The 19,558-nt window shown below is 45.2% G+C and overlaps 1 pseudogene; it reads right to left on the bottom strand.

Annotated features, from left to right (window-relative positions):
• Positions 1 to 898: 898 nt before the first annotated feature.
• Positions 899 to 1,016, bottom strand: LOC126483001 (5S ribosomal RNA; annotated as a pseudogene).
• Positions 1,017 to 19,558: the final 18,542 nt, after the last annotated feature.

Raw genomic sequence — 19,558 nt, 5'->3', positions numbered from 1 at the left:
AGTGACTCCCTTCCCCCATTACCAGTGAAGTGTCAGCTCTCCAGTCAGTAGATTTTAAATACTATTTTTATGCAATTTCTTGCAAAGAAACATAAGAAACGATCTTTCGCCTGTCTTAATCCACAAATGGCTCTGAGCACTATGCGTCTTAACTTCTGAGGTCATCAGTCGCCCAGAACTTAGAACTAATTAAACTTAAATATCCTAAGGACATCACACACATCCATGCCCGAGGCAGGATTCGAACCTGCGACCGTAGCGGTCGCTCGGTTCCAGACGATAGCGCCTAGAACCGCACGGCCACTCCGGCCGGCTCTTAATCCACAGAATCCTATCTCCGTTAATAAGCCTTTTACATTGCTGATCTTTTCTCCTTTCATCAGCGTTAGCTTTTATGGTTTCACTGTAAATAAGAAAACTTCGGGTACACTGAGTCTATACCTCTCTCTTGTTAGCGTTGCTTGAAGTTAGACGTATGATCGAACTGATTTGCTCTCATTTTGTAATGCTTGTGTTAATAAAGTGAAGCAGTACCATCCAATGTCTTACATGGTAGTTATGATGTGAAATTTTTTATTACTCCCCACAAGTCAATGCAATATGAATAAAGTAAGGTTAATTACCGATTTCCTATTTTCACCTGCAGTTACTGTATCACATACTGATGATGGTACTAAAGACCATACTAAACTCCGTCCGAAGAGGCCCTGAGGTCCCAACGGTACAGACCGGCCGCCGTGTCATCCTCAGCTCACAGGCGTCATTGGATGCTGATATGGAGGGGCAAGTGGTCAGCACACCGCTCTCCCGGCCTAATGTCAATTTACGAGACCGGAACTGCTACTTCTCATTCAAGTAGCTCCTCGGTTTGCCTCACAAGGGCTGAGTGCATCTCGCTTGCCAACAGCGCTCGGCAGACCGGATGGTCATCCATCCAAGTGCTAGCCCAGCCCGACAGTGCTTAACTTCGGTGATCTGACGGGAGCCGGTGTTACCTCTGCGGCAAGGCCATTGGCATGATGGTACTAATGTGTGTTAATAAAATAAATTCTAGTATCCCATGCAAACGCAGAGATCTCCGATTGAGTAATAAGTCTGATACAATTCACAAACAGTAAGCAAATAAACGCAAAAGTCACGCAATTACATCATCTAAACGAAATAGTATTGCCCCTCCGCCTCCTGGTGCTGTATCAACTTAGGAAAAAGGTGAAATTCAGTTGGAGCCGTATCCGGACAAAAGGGAGAGTGGTCGATGATGTATCAGCGAAACTGTTTCAATTGCGTGATGGTCTTCTGGGGTGTATTATGAGGTCGCATGTTGTCGTGATGGAAGACGGCGCCCTCGGCGAGATATCCTGGCCTTTTCCTCTTGATTGCTTCACCAGTTTTGTCAAGAACTCGCGGTATCGGTCAGCAGTCACTGTCTTCCTCTTCCCATAAACGACATGAGTATGACATCTGCACTGCCCCAAAACAATGTGACCATCAGTTCGCGGCAGATGGCGTCACCACCTTAAACTTCTCTGCCTTTGGTGGAGAGGAGGGGTATTTGCATTCCACTCATGACCTCTTACTGCAATGGTTACAATGGTGGATTCACGTTTCGTCAGCCGTGACAGTACGGTGAAGAAAACTGTTCCCTCCCGTGGAGAAGCGTAACAACAGTTCAGATTTATCCCCATGCGGTTCTACGTGTGTTGGTTGATGAGATTTCGTGGAACCCATCAGGAACAAACTTTCCGGTACTGCAGAATATCTTGATCAAGTTGACGAACGCTCTACCGTCATATACCATCACAGGATCCTCCTGTTATCGAGAATCATCTCTTCCACGTAAGCTGTGCTCAAATCTGTTGATGCCGAGTTGGGTCAGCCACTGCAGTCTTCAACGGAAATCTTTTCTCTACCGACCGCAAATTTCTACATCATTCTGCGACATGCTGACGAGAAATTATTGCAGTCTCTCCTTAAACCCCAGCGAACCACCGGTGAATTTCAGCCGCGGTTAAAAATTTCACCCGCAGAAAACGAGTAACAGAGGATTTCTTCGCGAGCCCAGTTTTCCAAACGAGTCGCCATTTGTGTTTACCTACAAGTACAGTAGTGAAATCGGTATGAAGGCGGATATTTGCAGGAAAGTTAACATTGTTGGTTGGAATAGTTGTGCGCAATGTATATGCAGTAGAATAAAATCCAGTATACCGACAATTGCAGTCAAATGGTATCGCATTTGATGTCAGTGGTACAGTATATAACAAGACATCAATGATTTAGATGTTTAAGAGTGTGGAACTCAGTATAAAGGCAGACGCCTCTGTGCGTTGTTAGTGTGTTCATACGTGACTTCACCGCAGATAAGAATCGTACACCATTAGTGATGGTGAATGTTGAGTTTTGACAATGCTATGCTGATAATAGTTATCATGTGATGAAAAAGCAGAAGTCGGTACGTAAAACAAAATAGGACTCTGTAGTGATAAAATTGGCAAGAAGATGAACCATTAAGGTACAATGATTAATAATTTCGTCAGACTGGGGGCACCATATGGACAGAAAGAAAAATATGGGCAAGGTAGAAAATTATCTCGAGTATAGAATGGGTTACTTTTGCGCAAAATAAGAGCCACAAACCACTATTCTTCTCAACTTCTTGTTGATTTACGGTTGCCAGTAACTGCCAGACATTTACGGCCAATTTTGTCACATGACAAACATCTTGCGTTAAAGAAAAGGCTGCAGAAACCCACATTAACAGTCAAATATAAACAGGATCAATTGGAGTTTGCTAAAAAATGTCTCATGGAGTCTAGAATGGAATAAAGTGATCTTTAGAGACGAGACGATGCTCAGTGGATTTTAGTATTATTGGCATAACTGAGTACAGAGCAACAGGTAAGAATGAGGAGAAATTTTTATGGTGAAGTGTTATAATTTGGGCAGCCTTCTGCGCTGCAGGTAAGTCACGCGTTGCTTAGCTGAAAACTAGACTGAACTCTGACATGTACACTGACGTGCCACAAAGAGAATTGATTAGGAAGTATGTGGATCTAGGGTATAATGAATCTGTGTATGATATGGAGAACCAAAAAGTGGTGTGAAGATAAAGATATCGATGTCTTGCCGTGGCCTGTATGTAGGCCGAATGAGCCCCGTGAAAACCTTCTTGGAATACTTGCAAGGCGCGTTCGTCTCAATGGAAGGCAGTCTGCGGCCGTATGTGAGCTGAAACGAGCAAAGCGAGAAGAATGGGCGACAATTTCACAGCAGCAGCTACAAATTCTAACAAAGTCAGTGGTGAAGAGAATTTTTTATATAATTAGGAAGAACAGAGGTTGGACAAAGTACTAACGGTGCAATAACACAACGGGATAGTGTGTACCTATGTACCCACTCCCATCCAGAAAATACAAACGCCATATTTTGTTACTCTTGTTATGAAAGAAACTTTGTAATTCCGTCACGATTGTTTATGTCTTATGTGCATCTACTAGGAGATATCCGGGAAGTAGGAACGAATATTAAAATGCTATAGAAAGTACAAAATTTATTGAAAATATATTTTTTACAAGCACATTAATTAACTTCCTCCATTAAGGTATGAAAAATTATGTCCTCCATATAACCACCCAAGGCCGCGAAACGAGCAGTGCGTTCACTGAAGTTCTCAATAACGCGTTTACAATTATCTAGTTGGATGCCGTTAATAACTCTTTGAATTTCATCCGTCAAATGGTGTATTGTTCATGGTTTGTTCACGTACACTCTTGATTTCACAAATCCTCATAAAAAACGTCAGAGGGCATAAGATCGCATGTTGTGGCAGGCCATTTCTGGTTGCCACGCAAAAAGATAACTTTTTGAGGGTACTATTCATTCAGCTGAGCAATCGTTTCACGGGATGTGTGACATGCCGCACCATCTTGTTTAAACCAAAAATCGTCATTTTCATCTACAAGGGGTAAAAACCAAACCGAAAGCATTTTTCGGTAGCGGTCGCCGTTCACAGTGATGGCAAGTCCACCATCATTTTCAAAGAAGTACGGACCGATCACTCCTGCCCAGAACCCACATCACACAGCCGTGCGTTGTGAACGCATCTCATCTTCCACAATCACTCGCGGGTTTTCTTTACCCAAATTGTGCAGTTGTGCTTATTGACGTACCGACTGAGCTGGAAGTGCGCCTCATCTGAGAAAATTATTATTTTTGTGACGTTCTCGTTCTCCGCTTGTCGAGCCAAGACCCATTGACCAAATCGATGTCTCTTTTCATGATCTGCAGGCATCAACTCTTGTTTAAGTTGAATCTTGTATGCATGCATTTTCAGATCTTTTGAGAGGATTTCATGCAGTGAACTTGGTGATGAATTCAATTGTTGAACTCGTCGGCGGACCGATTTCATGAGGCTTATGGTCACATTGTCACGCATGACGGCAATGTTTCCTCGTGTTCGAACAGAACGCTGTCGTCCTGTCTTCCTAACATTTGAAACAGAACCCGTGGTCTCATACTTCCGGATCAGCTTCCGAACTGATGATTCGGTTGGAGCAGCATTACGTCCGAGTGTCACACGCAATTCTTGAACGGTTGCCGTGGGACTTTACTGTTATTATAATAACTTTTTATCACTTGGATGCGTTGCTCAGTTGTAATCTGCTCTGTGACGAAAATAAACATCAAACAACAATGCTTACCACACAAAACCTACCAGGCTACTAATGTAAAGAATCGCTGATAACAAACATGACGGGTGCCAACCTTCAGATGATAAAACGGCGCAAAATTCAAATTAGTCCTTACTTTCCGGACACTCGCTAGTTTCATAGTAAATTCTATACATGTATACATCAGACATTGTGCCATTACTTTCGTGGAACTCTGCATAGTTGCGAACTGCATGATCATAAGTACCGCACACTACTAATTTCTTTATAACAGATGAAACTTCCTAACATTAATTTCTAATCGCCCGTCGTATTCTAAGGCAACAGAGATTACTGCATAACAGGTGTAAAACAAAGCGTGGGGCAATAGATAGAGAGATGCTGAATGAAACATGTTTGGCTGTCAAGAGTGCAGTGCGTTATGCCTTCAATGACTACCGTAGCAGAATATTGTCAAATGACATTTCACAAAATCCAAAGAAGTTCTAGTCGTATGTAAAGGCTGCTAGTGACACCAAAGTTTGTGTCCAGTCCCTAGCGAATTGAGGGTAGCAAAGCAAAAGCTGAAATTCTGAACCCCGTTTTCAAATGTTTCTTTACAAAGGAAATCGTAGGAGAATTGCCCGAATTTAATCCTCGTACCAGTGAAAAGATAAGTGAAGTAGGTGTTAGTGTCAGTGGTGTTCAGTAACACCAGAAATACACTCCTGGAAATTGAAATAAGAACACCGTGAATTCATTGTCCCAGGAAGGGGAAACTTTACTGACACATTCCTGGGGTCAGATACATCACATGATCACACTGACAGAACCACAGGCACATAGACACAGGCAACAGAGCATGCACAATGTCGGCACTAGAACAGTGTATATCCACCTTTCGCAGCAATGCAGGCTGCTATTCTCCCATGGAGACGATCGTAGAGATGCTGGATGTAGTCCTGTGGAACGGCTTGCCATGCCATTTCCACCTGGCGCCTCAGTTGGACCAGCGTTCGTGCTGGACGTGCAGACCGCGTGAGACGACGCTTCATCCAGTCCCAAACATGCTCAATGGGGGACAGATCCGGAGATCTTGCTGGCCAGGGTAGTTGACTTACACCTTCTAGAGCACGTTGGGTGGCACGGGATACATGCGGACGTGCATTGTCCTGTTGGAACAGCAAGTTCCTTTGCCGGTCTAGGAATGGTAGAACGATGGGTTCGATGACGGTTTGGATGTACCGTGCACTATTCAGTGTCCCCTCGACGATCACCAGTGGTGTACGGCCAGTGTAGGAGATCGCTCCCCACACCATGATGCCGGGTGTTGGCCCTGTGTGCCTCGGTCGTATGCAGTCCTGATTGTGGCGCTCACCTGCACGGCGCCAAACACGCATGCGACCATCATTGGCACCAAGGCAGAAGCGACTCTCATCGCTGAAGACGACACGTCTCCATTCGTCCCTCCATTAACGCCTGTCGCGACACCACTGGAGGCGGGCTGCACGATGTTGGGGCGTGAGCGGAAGACGGCCTAACGGTGTGCGGGACCGTAGCCCAGCTTCATGGAGACGGTTGCGAATGGTCCTCGCCGATACCCCAGGAGCAACAGTGTCCCTAATTTGGTGGGAAGTGGCGGTGCGGTCCCCTACGGCACTGCGTAGGATCCTACGGTCTTGGCGTGCATCCGTGCGTCGCTGCGGTCCGGTCCCAGGTCGACGGGCACGTGCACCTTCCGCCGACCACTGGCGACAACATCGATGTACTGTGGAGACCTCACGCCCCACGTGTTGAGCAATTCGGCGGTACGTCCACCCGGCCTCCCGCATGCCCACTATACGCCCTCGCTCAAAGTCCGTCAACTGCACATACGGTTCACGTCCACGCTGTCGCGGCATGCTACCAGTGTTAAAGACTGCGATGGAGCTCCGTATGCCACGGCAAACTGGCTGACACTGACGGCGACGGTGCACAAATGCTGCGCAGCTAGCGCCATTCGACGGCCAACATCGCGGTTCCTGGTGTGTCCGCTGTGCCGTGCGTGTGATCATTGCTTGTACAGCCCTCTCGCAGTGTCCGGACCAAGTATGGTGGGTCTGACACACCGTTGTCAATGTGTTCTTTTTTCCATTTCCAGGAGTGTAGTTAAAATTGTTAAAGCTCCATCCCCGATTGAATCACTGTCAGATATTATACTGAATTTGGGCTGAGTTACCCCCCTTCTCACTATACAACCCTCGAACAAAAAACTGTGCCCAGTTCTTGGAAAAACCCACAGGTCACACCCGTCTACAAGAACGGTAGTAGAAATGATACACAAAACTACCGTCCAATGTACTAGACATCGATTTGAGGTAGAACATATTCTGAGCTCAAACATAATGAGGTATTTTGAACAGAATGACATCCTCACGCGGCTACTACGGACACAGGTTCGAATCCTGCCTCGAGCATGGATGTTTGTGATGTCCTTAGGTTAGTTAGTCTAGGGGTCTGATGACCTCAGATGTTAAGTCCCATAGTGCTTAAAGCCATTTGCACCATTTTGACATCCTCAATGCCAACCAGCATGATTTTCGGAAACATCGATCATATGAAAACTAACTCGCACTTTTCTCATATATCATAACGAAAGCTTTGGATCAAGGCAACCAGGTAGATGCAATGTTTCTTGATTTCCAAAAAGCATTTGAGTACCACGCCTATCCTTATTGTCGAAAGTACGATCATATGGTATATCAAGTGAAATTTGTGACTGGACTGAGGACTTTTTGGTAGGGAGGACACAGCATGTTATCTTGGATGGAGAGTCATCGTCAGATGTAGAAGTAACTTTAGGTGTGTCTTAGGGAAGTGTGTTGGGACCTTGCTTTTCATGTTATATATTAATGACCTTGTAGACAATATTAATAGTAAAATCAGGCTTTTTGCAGATGATGCAGTTATCTATAATGAAATACTATTTGAGAGAAGCTGCATAAATATTCAGTCAGATCTTGATAAGATTTCAACGTATTGCATAGATTGGCAACCTGCTCTAAAAGTTCAGAAATATAAAATTCTGCAGTTCACAAAACGAAAAAAGTAGTATCCTACGACTATAATACTAATGAATCACTGTTGGAATCGGCCAACTCTTACAGATACCTGGGTGTAACACTTAGTAGGGATATGAAATGGAATGATCACATAGGTTGAGTTGTGGGTAGACTTCGGTTTATTGGTAGAATGCTGGGGAAATGCATTCAGTCTACGAAGGAGATTGCGTACAAATCACTCGTGAGACCGGTTCTAGAATGTTGCTCAAGTGTGTGGGACCCATACCAGATAGGATTAATACGGAGTATTGAACGTATACAGAGAAAGGCAGCACGAATGGTCACAGGTTTGTTTAATCCATGGGATAGTGTCACAGAGGTGCTGGAGGAGCTGAATCCCAGGATAGTTTCAAGAACCGCCTTAAATGATTACTCTAGGGATATGCTACATCCCCCTACGTATCGCTCGCGCAGGGATCCTGAGGATAAGATTAGAATACACTACTGGCCATTAAAATTGCTACACCACGAAGATGACGTGCTACAGACGCGAAAGTTAGCCGACAGGAAGAAGATGCTGTGATATGCAAATGATTAGCTTGTCAGAGCATTCAGACAAGGTTGGCGCTGGTGGCGACACCGACAACGTGCTGACATGAGGAAAGTTTCCAACCGATTTCTCATACACAAACAGCAGTTGACCGGCGTTGCCATGGTGAAACGTTGTTGTGATGCCTCGTGTAAGGAGGAGAAATGCGTACCATCACGTTTCCGACTTTGATAAAGGTCAGATTGTAGCCTATCGCGATTGCGGTTTATCGTATCGCGACATTGCTGCTCGCGTTGGTCGAGATCCAAAGACTGTTAGCAGAATATGGAATCGGTGGGTTCAGGAGGGTAATACGGAACGCCGTGCTGGATCCCAACGACCCCGTATCACTAGCAGTCGAGATGACAGGCATCTTATCCGCATGGCTGTAACGGATCGTGCAGCCACGTCTCGATCCCTGAGTCAACAGATGGGGACGTTTGCAAGACAACAACCATCTGCACGAACAGTTCGATGACGTTAGCAACAGCATGGACTATCAGCACAGAGACCATGGCTGCGGTTACCCTTGACGCTGCATCACAGACAGGAGCGCCTGCGATGGTGTACTCAACGACGAACCTGGGTGCACTAATGGCAAAACGTCATTTTTTCGGATGAATCCAGGTTCTGTTTACAGCATCATGATGGTCGCATCCGTGTTTGGCGACATCGCGGTGAACGCACATTGGAAGCGTGTATTCGTCATCGCCATACGGGTGTATCACCCGGCGTGATGGGATGGGGTACCATTGGTTACACATCTCAGTCACCTCTTGTTCGCATTGACGGCACTTTGAACAGTGGACGTTACATTTAAGATGTGTTACGACCCGTGGCTCTACCCTTCATTCGATCCCTGCGAACCCTACATTTCAGCAGAATAATGCACGACCGCATGTTGCAGGTCCTGTACGGGCCTTTCTGGATACCGAAAATGTTCGGCTGCTGCCCTGGCCAGGACATTCTCCAAATCTCTCACCAACAAAACGTCAGGTCAATGGTGGCCGAGCGTCACAATACGCCAGTCACTACTCTTGATGAACTGTGGTACGTGTTGAAGCTGCATGGGCAGCTGTACCTGTACACGCCATCCAAGCTTTGTTAATGCCCAGGCGTATCAATGCTGTTGTTACGGCCAGAGGTGGCTGTTCTGGGTACTAATTTCTGAGGATCTACGCACCCAAATTGCGTGAAAATGTAATCACATGTCAGTTCTAGTATAATATATTTGTCCAATGAATACCCGTTTATCATTTGCTTTTCTTCTTGGTGTAGCAATTTTAATGGCCAGTAGTGTAATTACTGTACGTACAGAGGCATGTAAATAGTCATTCTTCCCACGCTCCATACCTGAATGGAACAGGAAGAAACCCTAATAACTGGTACAGTGGAACCTACCCTCTGTCATGCACCTCAAGGTGGTTTGCAGATTATAGATGTAGGTGTAGATTCATGTTAGAAATTCAGTTACGACAACGATTCCTCTGTGTTTGCTGGTTGCAGTAACGCTAAACAGCCGGCGGGGCAGTTGTTGGCGTTACCACGCACGGGACCGGAGTCAATAATCTACGAGCGCGGCGGCAGGCGAGGCCACGGGAGCGGAACTCGTGTCGACGCGGCGATAAGCTTGTCGCGGGCAGCGCGGCTCGGGTACCGTGCGGAGGGGCGAGTCGCCGGCCTTCCGGTAAACGCAGGGCGTAAACCCAGCTCACGCTCCCAGTTCGGCTGCACGGCAAGGTTAAGAGCGATGGAGTCGCGCCTGTAACAGGGGAAAGAAGTGCAGTGCGAGGTGCAACGCCGTCGAGACGGCCAACCGCGTCGTCCAGGGCTTACCAGCAGAGCCTTCAATGCGGCGTCATGACGCCATCGTGAAGCACGTGGCACGCGCGCTGGCACAGCGGGGGTTTGACGTCTCCGACGGGTACAGCGACACCTTCAGAGGTGGCGGTCCAGACTGCTGTACACACCGGTATCTCTAATACCCAATAACACGTCCTCTTCCATTGATGCATGCCAGTATTCTTCATGGCATACTATCCACAAGTTCATCAAGGCACTGTTGGTCAAGATTGTCCCATTCCTCAACCGTGATTCGGCGTAGATCCTTCTAGCGTGGTTGGTGGGTCACGTCGTCCATAAAAACCACTTTCAGTCTATCCCAGGCATGTTCGACAGGGTTCATGTCTGGAAAACATGCTGGCCAGTCTAGTTCAGCGATGTCATTATCCTGAAGGAAGTCATTCACAATGTGTGCGCGATGGGGGCGCGAATTGTCTCCATGAAGACGAACGCCTCGCCAATATGCTGCCAATATGGTTGCACTCTCCGTCGGAGGATGGCATTCACAGATCGTACAGCCATTACGGCGCTTTCCATGACCAGCAGCGGCGTACGTCGGCCCCACATAATGCCACCTCAAAACAGCAGGGAACCTCTACCTTGCTAGACTCGCTGGACAGTGTGTATAAGGCGTTAAGCCTGACCGGGTTGCTTCCACACACGTCTCCTACGATTGTCTGGCTGAAGGCATATGCGATACTTATCTGTGAAGAGAACGTGATGGCAATCCTGAGCGGTCCATTCGGCATGTTGTTGGAGAACATCTGTACCGCGCCACATTGTGTCGTGGTTGCAAAGATGGACCCCTCCATGGACGTCGAGAGTGAAGTTGCGCATAGTGCAGCATATTGCGCACAGTTTGAGCCGTAACACGACGTCCTGTGGCTGCACGAAAAGCATTATTCAACATGGTGGCGTTGCTGTAAGGGTTCCTCTGAGCCATAATCCGTAGGTAGCGGTCATTCACTGCAGTAGTAGTAGGCCCTTGGCGGCCGGAGCGAGGCATGTATCTCCTCCATGTCCGAACAACATCTCTTTGGTTCATTCCGAGACGCCTGGACACTTCCCTTGTTGACAGCCCTTCCTGGCACAAAGTAACAATGCGGACACGATCGAACTGCATTATTGACCGCCTAGGCATGGTTGAACTACAGACAACGCGAGCCGTGGACCTCCTTCCTGGTAGAATGACTGGAACTGATCGGCTGTCGGGCCCCTTCCGTCTAATAAGCGCTACTCATGCATGGTTGTTTACATCTTTGTGGGGGTTTAGTGACATCTCTGAACAGTCAAAGGGACTGTGTCTGTGACACTATATCCACAGTCATGGTCACAGGGGTTGTGGGAACTAGGGTGATGCAAAACTGTTTTTGATGTGTGTGTATGAGTATGTCACTTGCTGTTATATTGCACCAGTAACCGCCACGCTTGTAAGCTCGCCAGTGGGTGGTTCAAATGGCTCTGAGCACTATGGGACTTAACAGCTATGGTCATCAGTCCCCTAGAACTTAGAACTACTTAAACCTAACTAACCTAAGGACAGCACACAACACCCAGCCATCACGAGGCAGAGAAAATCCCTGACCCCGCCGGGAATCGAACCCGGGAACCCGGGCGTGGGAAGCGAGAACGCTACCGCACGACCACGAGATGCGGGCCCAGTGGGTGGCACCGGTGTCTTAGCTTCAGATCTTTTCTGAATACACTCATGTATTATTCACAAGTGTGTGAATTAAGCCGGCTGCAATAGACGCTGAACGTAAATTCTACTCGCGCCCCCAGTTCTGCTGCGCGACAAGGTATGACAACTACGAGGGCCGACTGTTAATGTTTTAAAAAACATTGGAAGAAAAAACACTTTTATCTGGAGAGAGAATTCACACTAAGCAATAGTGCTGCGACAACCGATTGGTTTTAACAACAGGTTGATCACTCGGTCGTTGTTTCGTTAAATCGATTTTTTTCAGTCTAGTGAAACCAAACTCTGCGACCACATCAGCTGTTTGAATGTTTCGTATTCACTATCCGGATCTGAGTGGTTTCGCCTAATGTTAGGTAATCGGATGACAACCCTCTGACAGTTACTTCATTTACATAAACATCCGGATAGCAGTTGATTTACACACTTGTACAGACTTTTCGGATGTACATGAGACGTAACTAGAGTTGCCAACCTTTTTAGAGATAAGTAACACATCTCATTTCAAGGAGAGGTCAATAAATAATGTATTTTTATAAATGAAATACTTTCAAAATTTACCTGCTCCTTTACATCAATACAAACTTTTCGTACTTCTAGCATTAAATATCAATATTTGGTTGTTTTTAAAAATCTAATAATTGGTGGTACGCTGTACACTGAGGTTGCAAAAGTCATGGGATAGCGATATCCACAGATTCAGACGGCGGTAATATCGCGTATACAACGTATAAAAGGGCAGTGCTTAGGCGCAGCTGTCATTTGTACTCAGGCGATTCATGTGAAAATGTTTTCTACGTGATTATGACCGCACGACGAGATTTGAGAGACTTTGAACGCGGAATGGTTGTTGAAGCTAGACGAACGGAAGAATCAAATTCGGAAATCGTTGCGGAATTCAGTATTTCGAGATCCACAGCGTCAAGAGTGTGCCGAGAAAAACATATTTCAGTTATTACCTCTTACTAAGGGCTACGCAGTGACCGACGGCCTTCACTTAAGGACCGAGAGCAGCAGCGTTTTCATAGAGCTGGCAGTGCTAACAGACAAGCAACACGACGTGAAATCGCCGAAGAAATCAACATGAGACGTACGACAAACGTATCGGATAGGACAATGCGGCGAAATTTGACGTTAATTGACCATGACAGCAGGCGACCGTCGCGAGTGCCTTTGCTAACAGCACGACATCGCCTGCAGGCCTTTCCTTGGCTCGTGGGCTTATCGGTTGGGCGAAGATGGCTGGAAAACCGTGCTTCGAGTGCGGCACATACCCTACGAAACCATGGACCCAAGGTGTCAACAAGGCACCGTGGAAGCTGGAAGCGACTCCATAATGGTGTGAGCTGCGTTTACATGGAATATTGGCTGGAAATGATTATGCTCCGCTGCTTGGAGACCATTTGCAGCCATTCGTGGATCTTTTGTTCCCAAACTATGATGGAATTTTCATGAATGAGAGTGCAGCTTATCATCTGGCCACAACTGTTCACGATTGGTTTGAGGAATGCTCTGAACAGTTCGAGCGAATGGTTTGATCACCCGGATCGCCCGACATCGAACATGTAGGGGACATAATCGAGAGGTCAGTTCGTGCGCAAAGTCCTGCATCGGCAACACTTTCGCAGTAACGGATGTCTATAGAGGCAGCATGGCTCATTATTTGTACGGAATCTATCAGCGACTTGTTGAGTCCATGCCACGTCGAGCTGCTACACTATGCGTGACAAAAGGAGGTCTGACACGATATGAAGAGGCAAAAAAATGTTCAAATGTGTGTGAAATCGTATGAGACTTAACTGCTAAGGTCATCAGCCCCTAAGCTTACACACTACTTAACCTAAATTATCCGCCACCCATGCCCGAGGGAGGACTCGAACCTCCGCCGGGACCAGCCGCACAGTCCATGACTGAAGCCCCCTAGACCGCTCGGCTAATCCCGCGCGGCCATGAAGAGGCATCCCATCTCTTTTTCACTTCAGTATATATTTATGTTTCAATAAATGATCAATTACTTTTTTTTAATTTAAAGTTACTGAACTCTCTCTTCTCGCGCGTTTTACACTCATCACCGATACATCCTTTCGTTAAATGTTGAGATGACTTGACAGAAAGCAAAAAGGATACATTTTTTAATTGTTAAGTGCTTAATCAATTACTTATGAAGCTATAATGTCACTTTCACGAAGCTCTTTTTCACGAAAAATATTTGCCATCTTTTGATGATATTCTTTAGATGGTTAAACAGCCTAGTATTCGCCTAGATGAGTGTGGGGAAACCGCCTGAAAACCATCCTCAGACTGGCAGGTAGAACCGAAAGAGAGAGAGATTACAGTCTGTCTTCACTTGAAAAGAAAGAATTATTAATTCACAAGGGAACCGAGCCTACTCGTAATCACCTACTCCGTCCAAATTTGTGGTATATGCAGGGTTTGGCCATAAGTGAAACTGACAGAAATGGCGGGTCCAGATGACCAAGCACTTAGAAAAAAGTATCATTTTTGGCACGGGTAGGGCAAGGCATGCACCTTTAATGTTGTCATAGCTCTCCGGCAGCTGTTGATGCTGTAGAAAGAGTAAAGGACGGTAATTCAAGGGTTGTTAGGTCGAGTCCCTACGCGGATACTTTTTTCTTGTTTATGTGCATTTTTTACGTTACTTACACTGCAAATAGAGCGAATAATGGCCAGTATTTTGCATATATTACTATTTTCATAAAAGACATGAAAAGGGAAGGTCAACGAAAATTTGAGATTGCAAATAATTTTCGAGAAACTCGTACACGATAACTTCGTATATAAATTAAATAGTTTTATTATTTTATAGTTGATGATTTACGCGCGCTGGAGAGATATTCGTTGTAAGAACGAGAGAAGCAATAAGTTTTTTTGGCTTCTAGCACACTTATTTTTAAAACTACGTGATGTTTTTAAAGTTTCTAAAGAAAACAAATTTGGTTTAAATTCATAAAAGATTCTCTCTCATCACAGCGTGTGCCACCAAACCACGCGTAACGCATGATTTCACCAAATATTGGCAGTCGAATCTGTTTTGATGCAGTTTTCTCGGGATTTGATTTCTTTCTCTCTCTCTCTCTCTCTCTCTCTCTCTCTCTCTCTCTCTATAAGATCAGTTTTGAAGCCTTTTGCTCAAATTCCTTACCTGACGATGAAAGTGGACGTCGTAGTGTTGCAATAACTTTAATACTGCGTGTCTACAATCCTTCTCCATCTTGCAAAAATTTCGTTGAATAATTGTGAATTAGTTTGTCCTCCTACGAGACAGTTAAGAGAAGGAACTTGCTCTCCTGCACTTAAAGTTTCACCACATCTGTCAAAATTTTTTGTTTAAGGTTGTCTTAAAGTCTCTCAGATTGTTATAAATTAATGACACCATTCCTATTTCTTGCCACGTCCTCATCCATCAAATTTTCCTTTGTGTTTCCTTTACTTGGATTTTATGAAAATATTAATATATACAATACGTTGAGCATTTTTCCGTTTATTTGCAGGATCAGTAACTCAAATATCGAAAATTAAAAAATAATCTACGTCGGGACGGTCTGTACTTTTTCCGCTGCACCAACTGGTTACCCGCATGTTACGATAACGTAAGAGGCTCATACCACGCTTGGCCATCTGGACCCTGCCCCCATCAATTTCTGCTGTTATCCGCCAAAAAAATTTAGGCAACATAAAAAAATGCTTGAAATGGCTCTGAGCACGATGGGATTTAACATCTGGGGCCCTAGAACTTAGAACTACTTGAACCTAACTAACCTAAGGAAATCACACACATCCATGCCCGAGGCAGGATTCGGACCTGCGACCGTAATGGTCGCGCGGTTCCAGACTTAAGCGCCTAGAACCGCTCGGGCACTGAGGACGGCTAGACGACATAACTGATGAGTGATGACGAGTAGGCGCGGTCCCCGTGTCAGTCAGTCTGTAAAACTATAACGGACTGAGGCGATTATTTTCATTTTGTTCCACCCATAGACTGAGTTCACTCGAAAGGCGTTAGGAAATAATATTCCAATCGATACGTAAAACTACTGCTCAAAGAATCGGTTGTTTTCGTCTCGTTCTGCCACAGACTGATTCAACTCAAGGGAATGAATGAATAATTCAAACGACACGTAAAACTACAACGGTTGTGTTGATTGTTTTCCAACAGCTGACTGAATTGATTGTTAAGGCTCGGTTGTTCCCATCAATACTACGTAAGACACCGTGTGATTACTTTTGTTTAACCCAAACATGTTTTAGCAGTGTCGGTTCAAATGGCTCTGAGCACTATGGGACTTAACTTCTGAGGTCATCAGTCCCCTAGAACTTAGAACTACTTAAACGTAACTAACCCAAGGACATCACACACATCCATGCCCCAGGCAGGATTCGAACCTGCGACGGTAGCGGTCGCGCGGTTCCAGACTGCAGCGCCTAGAACCGCTCGGCCACTCCGGCCGGCGCAGTGTCTGTGCTCTCTTCAGTGACTAATATTTAGACTCTTACTGAAAATTATTATGACATGTTAATATCTTCTGTAATCTAGAATAGAAGCTTTCGAAATGTGGCGCTATAGAAGAATACTGAAGATTAGATGGGTAGATCACATAACTAACGAGGAGATATTGAATAGAATTGGGGAGGAGTTTGTGGCGCAACTTGACAAGAAGAAGGGATCGGTTGGTAGGACATGTTCTGAGGCATCAAAGGATCACCAATTTAATATTGGAGGGCAACGTGGAGTGTAAAAATCGTAGAGGGAGACCAAGAGATAAATACACTAAACAGATTCAGAAGGATGTAGGTTGCAGTAGGTACTAGGAGATGAAGAAGCTTGCACAGGATAGAGTAGCATGGAGAGCTGCATCAAGCCAGTCTCAGGACTGAAGACCACCACAACAACAACAGTATCTTCTAGAAGTTACATAAATTTCGGCTTAACAGCTATTAACATGTACACCCAGGAAGGCCAGTTATGCGTTAAATTCTATGTTAGTTCGCATATACATAATCAAAGAGTTGAGGCATGCTTACGGCATGCTGAAAAATAGCCCTACGACAGCAATTTGGAAATAAGATACGAGGTCTGTTCAAAAAATTCCGGAACATAGCCCGCAAAATTTTTCTACGCTTACCTGTTACTTATTGCGTGTGGTCTCCTTCGAAATACTCCCCTCCACATTTGATACATCGCTCCCAACGCTGTTTCCATTTCCGGAAGCAGTCTTGGGTAAATCTCTTGTTCGATCGCGCGAAGCGCCATCTGTGAATTTTCTTTTATCTCGTCTATCGTTGCAAATCTTCGTCCTTTCAACGGGGTTTTTAACTTTGGAAATTAAAAAAAAAAAAAAGTCCGCAAGGGCTAGGTCTGAAGAGTACTGAGGATGAGGCAGCCCAGTGATTTCGATTATTGTGTAAGAGTCAGGCACCAACAGGGATAAATGTGCTGGTGCGCTGTCGTGATGCAAGAGCCATGAATAATTGTCTCGCCACATTTCAGGCCGTTTCCTTCTTAAATTTTCTCGTAGGCGTCCCAAGACGTCTCGATAGTAACATCGATCAATAGTTTGTCCCTGTGGCACGAATGAACTAATCCTTCAAAGCCAAAGAAAATTATCTGCATGGATTTGACATTTGGCCTTACCTGATGAGCTTTTTTCGGTCTTGGAGAACCATTCCCGACTCTTGAAAAAATTGAACCTTGGTCTCAACATCATAGCCGTCTCATCACCGGTTATGAATCTCTTACAGAACATGTCGTTCTCATTTGCGCGATCCAAAAGCTCTTCCCAGATTGTGAGGCGAAGGTATTTGTGATCTTGACTCATGAGCCGTGGGACGAACTCGGCGGCAACTTGATGCATTCCAAGTTCCTGTGTCAGGACTTGATGACATGATCCAACTTGAATGTTACATTCTTCTGCAATCTCTCGGACAGTCTGTCCTCTATAGGCACGCACAATTTCGTTGAATTCCTGATATGAGAGTCGTCGGTAGACATCGAAGGGCGTTCTGCACGAGGCTTATTTGTAAACCGTGCGAACCATTCGTAACACCGAGCACGGCTTAAGCACTCGTCACCGTAGGCTTCCTGCATCATTTGGAGTGTCTCTAAACGTTTTCTTTAGTTTCACGTAAAATTTAATGCAGACGCGTTGCTTCTCTAACTCTGCCCGTTCGAAATTCACAAACTGTGCGACACAACACTCTACTCAATACAGCACCGAACAATAACTAACAGGCATATAACAATGAAACTTCCGAGAGTTACACATTAAACACATGCATGTGCAGGGACACCAACCGCATTTCGCTCACACACATCATTCGCGCGAAATTACGGATGTTCCCGGAATTTTTTGAACGGATCTCGTACTTACACAATTTTTGTCATGCCTCAGTTATTTATGAGAGTACTTCAGAAGGTAAGTTACATATTGTGACAGACCGATTAATTTTTATTGAATGCCGCACTACTCATCAAAATGACACAGGCACATGACATTGTTTTTCAACAAGTCCCTGTAAACAACGGTCGGGAAGTTCTACCAATCGTTCAGAGCTTTGACAATAAAAATACGCTTCTTAGTGACGGAGCCATTAGAGAACGTCCGCATCGTTGGAAAATCTCTTTCCCCGCTGAAGTTTACCGAAAAGATTGCTTGTACATTGTCGTCTGTGGCCAATATCGATGGAATTGCTTCCCAATCAACATCAAGCACATCTTGTCAGTGGTCGGATTGTTGACGCCACTTTGCTACGGCTGGGCGCGAAATTGCATTTAGTTCACACACCGACAGAATTTCACTGTGAATCTGTGTTTAATGTAGACATTTTGCCCACAACACTCGTACTGTTCCGCATACTTCAGATTAGGAGTGCGTTTCATTTCACTCCGGCACTGTGACGCACCTGTAATCGTATTGCAGCAGAACTGTGTCTGCAGGAAACCCTTAACACGCACATGCACCACTCAGTTTGCGCAGCGGTCTTCGCGTTTGGACGACGTGTGCAGCTTAACTTCTGATGTCCCAGCGTATATTGATAGTATTATATATCTACCATGCATTCTACAGCTTACGATGTACCAGCAACAGCACGTTTTCTCTTTTTCGCCCTGTTGTTGTTGTTGTTGTTGTGGTCTTCAGTCCTGAGACTGGTTTGATGCTACTCTATCCTGTGCAAGCTTCTTCATCTCCCAGTACTTACTGCAACCTACATCCTTCTGAATCTGCTTAGTGTATTCATCTCTTGGTCTCCCTCTACGATTTTTACCCTCCACGCTGCCCTCCAATGCTAAATTTGTGATCCCTTGATGCCTCAAAACATGTCCTACCAACCGGTCCCTTCTTTTTGTCAAGTTGTGCCACAAACTCCTCTTCTCCCCAGTTCTATTCAATACCTCCTCATTAGTTACGTGATCTTCCCATCTAATCTTCAGCATTCTTCTGTAGCACCACATTTCGAAAGCTTCTATTCTCTTCTTGTCCAAACTATTTACCGTCCGTGTTTCACTTCCATACATGGCTACACTCCATACAAATACTTTCAGAAACGACTTCCTGACACTTAAATCTATTCTCGGTGTTAACAAATTTCTCTTCTTCAGAAACGATTTCCTTGCCATTGCCAGTCTACATTTTATATCCTCTCTACTTCGACCATCATCAGTTATTTTACTCCCTAAATAGCAAAACTCCTTTACTACTTTAAGTGAATCATTTCCTAATCT

The sequence above is a fragment of the Schistocerca serialis genome, chromosome 5 (assembly GCF_023864345.2).
Source record: "Schistocerca serialis cubense isolate TAMUIC-IGC-003099 chromosome 5, iqSchSeri2.2, whole genome shotgun sequence".
Taxonomy (NCBI): domain Eukaryota; kingdom Metazoa; phylum Arthropoda; class Insecta; order Orthoptera; family Acrididae; genus Schistocerca; species Schistocerca serialis.
The sequence above is the reverse complement of the archived record's forward strand: the minus strand, read 5'-3'. Positions and strand labels throughout refer to the sequence as shown.